Genomic DNA, 5,818 nt, shown 5'->3' on the forward strand with positions numbered 1-5,818 from the left:
TTCGCGCACCAAGTTTTTGGCGCCGTTGCCGGGGATTATGAGAGTTGTGAAAAAGTATTGTTCACAATTTCGCGCACCAATTCCCCAACAGAATCTTCGTGGTATAAGATAGATAGATGGCGGCATTCATGGGGATCCGGAAAGTCTAACCTTGTTTGTGTTATTCCGAGTAGGATCCCGGGAATTTGGAAAGTCTAACCTTGTCTGTGGTATTCCGAGTAGGATTCCGATATTGAATGACTGTGACGAGCTTCAAACTCCTGAAGGCTGGGCATTAGTGACAGACGCAAAAGAATCAAGGGATTCTATTCCAACCTGATTGAGAACCGACAGATGATTAGCCGTGCTGTGACAGAGCATAGGAACGTTTTCACTGAGATGATGGGAGGTAGCCACTGACAACGGTGAAACCCTTGCTTAAGCTTGCCATGGAAAGGAGTAAGAAGGATTGGATGAAGACAGTAGGAAAGCAGAGAGACGGAAGGGAAGGCATCTTCATGCGCTTATCTGAAGTTCCTACCAATGAATTACATAAGTATCTCTATCTTTACCTTTGTGTTATTTTCGTTCATCACCATTACCATTTGAGTTTGCCTGACTAAGATTTACAAGATGACCATAGCTTGCTTCAATACTAACAATCTCCGTGGGATCGACCCTTACTCGCGTAAGGTTTATTACTTGGACGACCCAGTGCACTTGCTGGTTAGTTGTGCGAAGTTGTGTAATGCCATGGTATTGAACACCAAGTTTTTGGGGTTCATGACCGGGGATTATGAGAGTTGTGAAAAGTATTGTTCACAATTTCGCGCACCAGTAGCATAGATGGCAAATAAGATGAGGAAAAGCTAGCCTTGCCAAGGTAGAGGGCTTTTTGGCTATTTTGTAGAATTCAAGGGAGATGACTTCATGAACTTCTACTTCCTCTCCAATCATGATGCTATGGATCATGATGACCCGATCCACAGTAACTTTGGATCGGTTGCTAGTGGGGATGATGGAGTGTTGGATGAACTCCAACCATCCTCTAGCCACAGGCTTGAGGTCCAGTCTTCTTAATTGAACTGGCTTGCCTTTGGAGTCTCTTTTCCATTGATCTCCTTCAACACATATGTCCATAAGGACTTGGTCCAACCTTTGATCAAAGTTGACCCTTCTTGTGTAAGGGCGTGCATCTCCTTGCATCATGGGCAAGTTAAACGCCAACCTTACATTTTCTGGACTGAAATCTAAGTATTTCCCCCGAACCATTGTAAGATAATTCTTTGGATTCGGGTTCACACTTTGATTATGGTTCCTAGTGATCCATGCATTGGCATAGAACTCTTGAACCATTAAGATTCTGACTTGTTGAATGTGGTTGGTCAGAACTACCCAACTTCTTCTTTGGATCTCATGTCAGATCTCTGGATACTCATTTTTCTTGAGTTTGAAAGGGACCTCAGGTATCACCTTCTTCTTGGCCACAACATCATAGAAGTGGTCTTGATGGGCTTTAGAGATGAATCTCTCCATCTCCCATGACTCGGAGGTGGAAGCTTTTGTCTTCCCTTTTTCTTTTCTAGAGGTTTCTCCGGCCTTAGGTGCCATAGGTGGTTATGGAAAAACAAAAAAAGCTATGCTTTTACCACACCAAACTTAGAATATTGCTCGCCCTCGAGCAAGAGAAGAAAGATGAAGAAGAAGAAAAAATTATGGAGGAGAGGGAGAGAGGGTTGTGTTTCGGCCAAGGAGGAGAAGAGAGGGTTGTGTTGTGTGAAAATGAGAAGAATGGAGGGGTTTATATAGTGGAGGGAGAGGGAGTAGGTTCGGCTATTTAGGGTGGGTTTGGGTGGGAAAGAGATTTTGAATTTTGAAGGTAGGTGGGGTTTATAGGGAAGAGTAGAAGGATGTGAGTGGTGAAGAGGTGATGGGGAAGAGAGATTGAGGTGATTGGTGAAGGGTTTTGGGGAAGAGTGTTATTGGATTGTGTGAAGAAGAGAGAAGGTGAGTTGAGGTAGGTGAGAATCCTGTGGGGTCCACAGATCTTGAGGTATCAAGGATTTACATCCCTACACCAATGAGGCGTGTAAAACGTCCTTTTCATGCAATCCTGGCATTCAATGCCAGATTGATGCTTGTTTCTGGCATTGAACGCCAGCTTTATGCTTCTTTTGGGCGTTCAACGCCCATTTGTAGCATGTTTCTGGCGTTGAACGCCAGTTCCATGCTTGTTTCTGGCGTTCAGCGCCAGCTCTCCTCAGGGTGTTTTCTTGGCATTTAAATGCTAGGATGTTGCTTGTTTCTGTTGACCAGATCCATGCTCTATTCTGGCATTGAACGCCAGCCAGATGCTCCTTACTGGCGTTTAAACACCAGTAAGCCCTTTCTCCAAGGTGTGCTTTTTCTTCTGCTGTTTTTGATCCTGTTTTTAATTTTAATATTTATTTTGTGACTCTACATGATCATGAACCTAATAAAACATAAAAGAACAATAAAAGAAAAATAAAATAAGATAAATAAAAATTGGGTTGCCTCCCAATAAGCGCTCCTTTAATGTCACTAGCTTGACAGTGGGCTCTCATGGAGCCTCAAAGGTGATCAGGTCAATGTTGTAGACTCCCAACACCAAACTTAGAGTTTGAATGTGGGGATTCAACACCAAACTTGGAGTTTGGTTGTGGCCTTCCAACACCAAACTTAGAGTTTGATTGTGGGGGCTCTGTTTGACTCTGTACTGAGAGAAGCTTTTCATGCTTCCTCTCCATTGTTAAAGAAGAACACCCTTGGGTCTTAAGCACAAGGTAGTCCCCATTCAATTGAAGGTAGGGGTGGAAACAGGCCAGGCCAGGCCAGGCTTTGCTCTTAACAGGCGTGGCCTGTCATACAGTTGATTGACCTGAACCTGGCTTGCAGCCTGTTATAGGCTCTTTATAAAGTACTAGGCTTGGCCTGTTATTCAGCTTGGCCTGGCCTGAAGCCTGTTAAAAGGCCTGATAATGTTTTTTATAAAAATAAAAATATTATTTAAAAAAATTATTTTTTAATAAAAATAGTTATATGTAATATGTCATATATTTAATATTTATAAAAAATTTTAAACTTTTAACATATTTAAAATATACAAAAATATTTATAATAAAATATAATAAATTTAAAATATCTCATAATTTTATTAATAATAAATAATTATTTATATATTTAATTATATTTTAACAGGCCCAGACAGGCCTGATAGGCCTATAAGGCTAATTAGTAAGCCTGGGCCTGGCCTATTAATGTATTAAGACTTTTAAAATAGCCTGGGCATGTACCTATTTTATAACAGGCCAAGCCAGGCCAGGCCAAACACAGGCCAGGCTGCAGGCCCCTGGCCTTTTTCCACCCCTAATTGAAGGACTAATTCTCCTCTGTTAACATCTATCACAGCTCTTGCTGTGGCTAGGAAAGGTCTTCCAAGGATGATGCATTCATCCTCCTCCTTCCTAGTGTCTAAGATTATGAAATCAGCAGGGATGTAAAGGCCTTCAACCCTTACCAACACGTCCTCTACCAATCCATAAGCTTGTCTTACTGACTTGTCTGCCATTTGCAATGAGAATATGGCAGGCTATACCTCAATGATCTCCAGCTCCTCCATTACAGAGAGTGGCATAAGATTTATGCCTGACCCTAGGTCACACAGAGCATTTTCAAAGGTCATGGTGCCTATGGTACAGGGTATTAAGAATTTACCAGGATCTTGTTTCTTTTGAGGTAAAATTTGCTGAACCCATGTATCTAGTTCACCAATGAGCAAGGGAGGTTCACCTTCCCAAGTCTCATTACCAAACAACTTGGTATTCAGCTTCATGATAGCTCCTAGATATTGAGCAACTTGCTCTCCAGTTACATCTTCATCTTCTTCAGAGGAAGAATAGTTTTCAGAGCTCATGAATGGCAAAAGGAGGTTTAATGGGATCTCTATGGTCTCTATATGACCTTCAGATTCCTTTAAGTCCTTAATAAGGAACTCCTTCTTGCTTGAGAGACGTCCCCTGAGGTCTTCCTCATTGGGATTCACGTTCTCTCCTTCCTCTCTAGGTTCGGCCATGTTGATTATGTCAATGGCCTTGCACTCTCTTTTTGGATTCTCTTCAGTTTTGCTTGGGAGAGTACTAGGAGGAGTTTCAGTGACTTTCTTAGTCAGCTGGCCCACTTATGCCTCTAAATTTCTTATGGAGGACCTTGTTTCACTCATGAAGCTTAAAGTGGCCTTAGACAGATCAGAGACTATATTTTCTAAGTTAGAGGTGCTCTGCTTAGAGTTCTCTGTTTGTTGCTGAGAAGATTATGGAAAAGGCTTGCTATTGCTAAACCTGTTTCTTCCACCATTATTAAAGCCTTGTTGAGGCTTTTGTTGATCCTTCCATGAGAAATTTGGATGATTTCTCCATGAGGGGTTATAGGTGTTGCCAAAGGCTTCCCCCATGTAATTTACCTCTGCCATTGCAAGGTTTTCAGGATCATAAGCGTCTTCTTCAGAAGATGTCTCTTTAGTGCTGTTGGATGCATTTTGCCATCCATTCAGACTTTGAGAAATCATGTTGACTTGCTGAGTCAACATCTTGTTTTGAGCCAATATGGCATTCAGAGCATCAATTTCAAGAACTCCCTTCCTCTGAGGCGTCCCATTATTCACAGAATTCCTCTCAGAAGTGTACATGAATTGGTTATTTGCAACCATTTCAATAAGTTCCTGAGCTTCTGTAGGCGTTTTCTTTAGGTGAATGGATCCACCTGGAGAATGGTCCAGTGACATCTTAGAGAACTCAGACAGACCATAATAGAATATATCTAACATGGTCCACTTTGAAAATATGTCAGAAGGACACTTTTTGGTCATCTGCTTGTATCTTTCCCAAGCTTCATAGAGGGATTCACCATCTTTTTGCTTGAAGGTCTGAACATCCACTCTAAGCTTACTTAGCTTTTGAGGATGAAAGAATTTAACCAAGAAGGCCGTGACCAGCTTATCCCAAGAGTCCAGGCTATCCTTAGGTTGTGAGTCCAACCATGTTCTAGCTCTGTCTCTTACAGCAAAAGGGAAAAGCATGAGCTTGTAGACTTTAGGATCTACTCCATTAGTCTTAACAGTTGGTTCACGAAATTGTGATCATCAATGGCGCCATCAACATGGTTCGCACAATTGCAATCTCAACTCTTTATCACAACTTCACACAACTAACCAGCAAGTGCACTGAGTCGTCCAAGTAATAAACCTTACGCGAGTAAGGGTTGATCCCACGGAGATTGTTAGTATGAAGCAAGCTATGGTCATCTTGTAAATCTCAGTCAGGCAGATTCAAATGGTTATGGAGGATTGCCAATTAAAAGATGAATAAAACATAAAGTAAAGATAGAGATACTTATGTAATTCATTGGTGAGAATTCAGATACGCGTATGGAGATGCTTTGTCCCTTCCGTCTCTCTGCTTTCCTACTGTCTTCATCCAATCCTTCTTACTCCTTTCCATGGAAAGCTGTATGTTGGGCATCACCGTTGTCAATGGCTATAGTCCTGTCCTCTCAGTGAAAATGTTCAATGCGCTCTGTCACAGCACGGCTATTCATCTGTCGGTTCTCGATCATGTCGGAATAGAATCCAGTGATTCTTTTGCGTCTGTCACTAACGCCCCACAATCGCGAGATTGAAGCTCGTCATAGTCATTCAATCCTTGAATCCTACTCAGAATACCACAGACAAGGTTAGACCTTCTGGATTCTCTTGAATGCCGCCATCAATTCTAGCTTATACCACGAAGATTCTGATTAAGGAATCTAAGAGATATCCACTCAG

The 5,818-nt window shown here is 41.9% G+C and overlaps 1 non-coding gene across 1 annotated transcript; it reads left to right on the top strand.

Moving 5' to 3' along the window:
• The first annotated feature begins 4,838 nt into the window (after window positions 1-4,838).
• On the top strand, window positions 4,839-4,942 carry LOC127745329 (small nucleolar RNA R71). The gene has a single exon (XR_008006526.1). It is a non-coding gene; the product is annotated as a small nucleolar RNA R71 (small nucleolar RNA).
• Window positions 4,943-5,818: the final 876 nt, after the last annotated feature.

Source organism: Arachis duranensis, chromosome 2 (genome assembly GCF_000817695.3).
Source record: "Arachis duranensis cultivar V14167 chromosome 2, aradu.V14167.gnm2.J7QH, whole genome shotgun sequence".
In the NCBI taxonomy this organism is placed as follows: Eukaryota; Viridiplantae; Streptophyta; class Magnoliopsida; order Fabales; family Fabaceae; genus Arachis; species Arachis duranensis.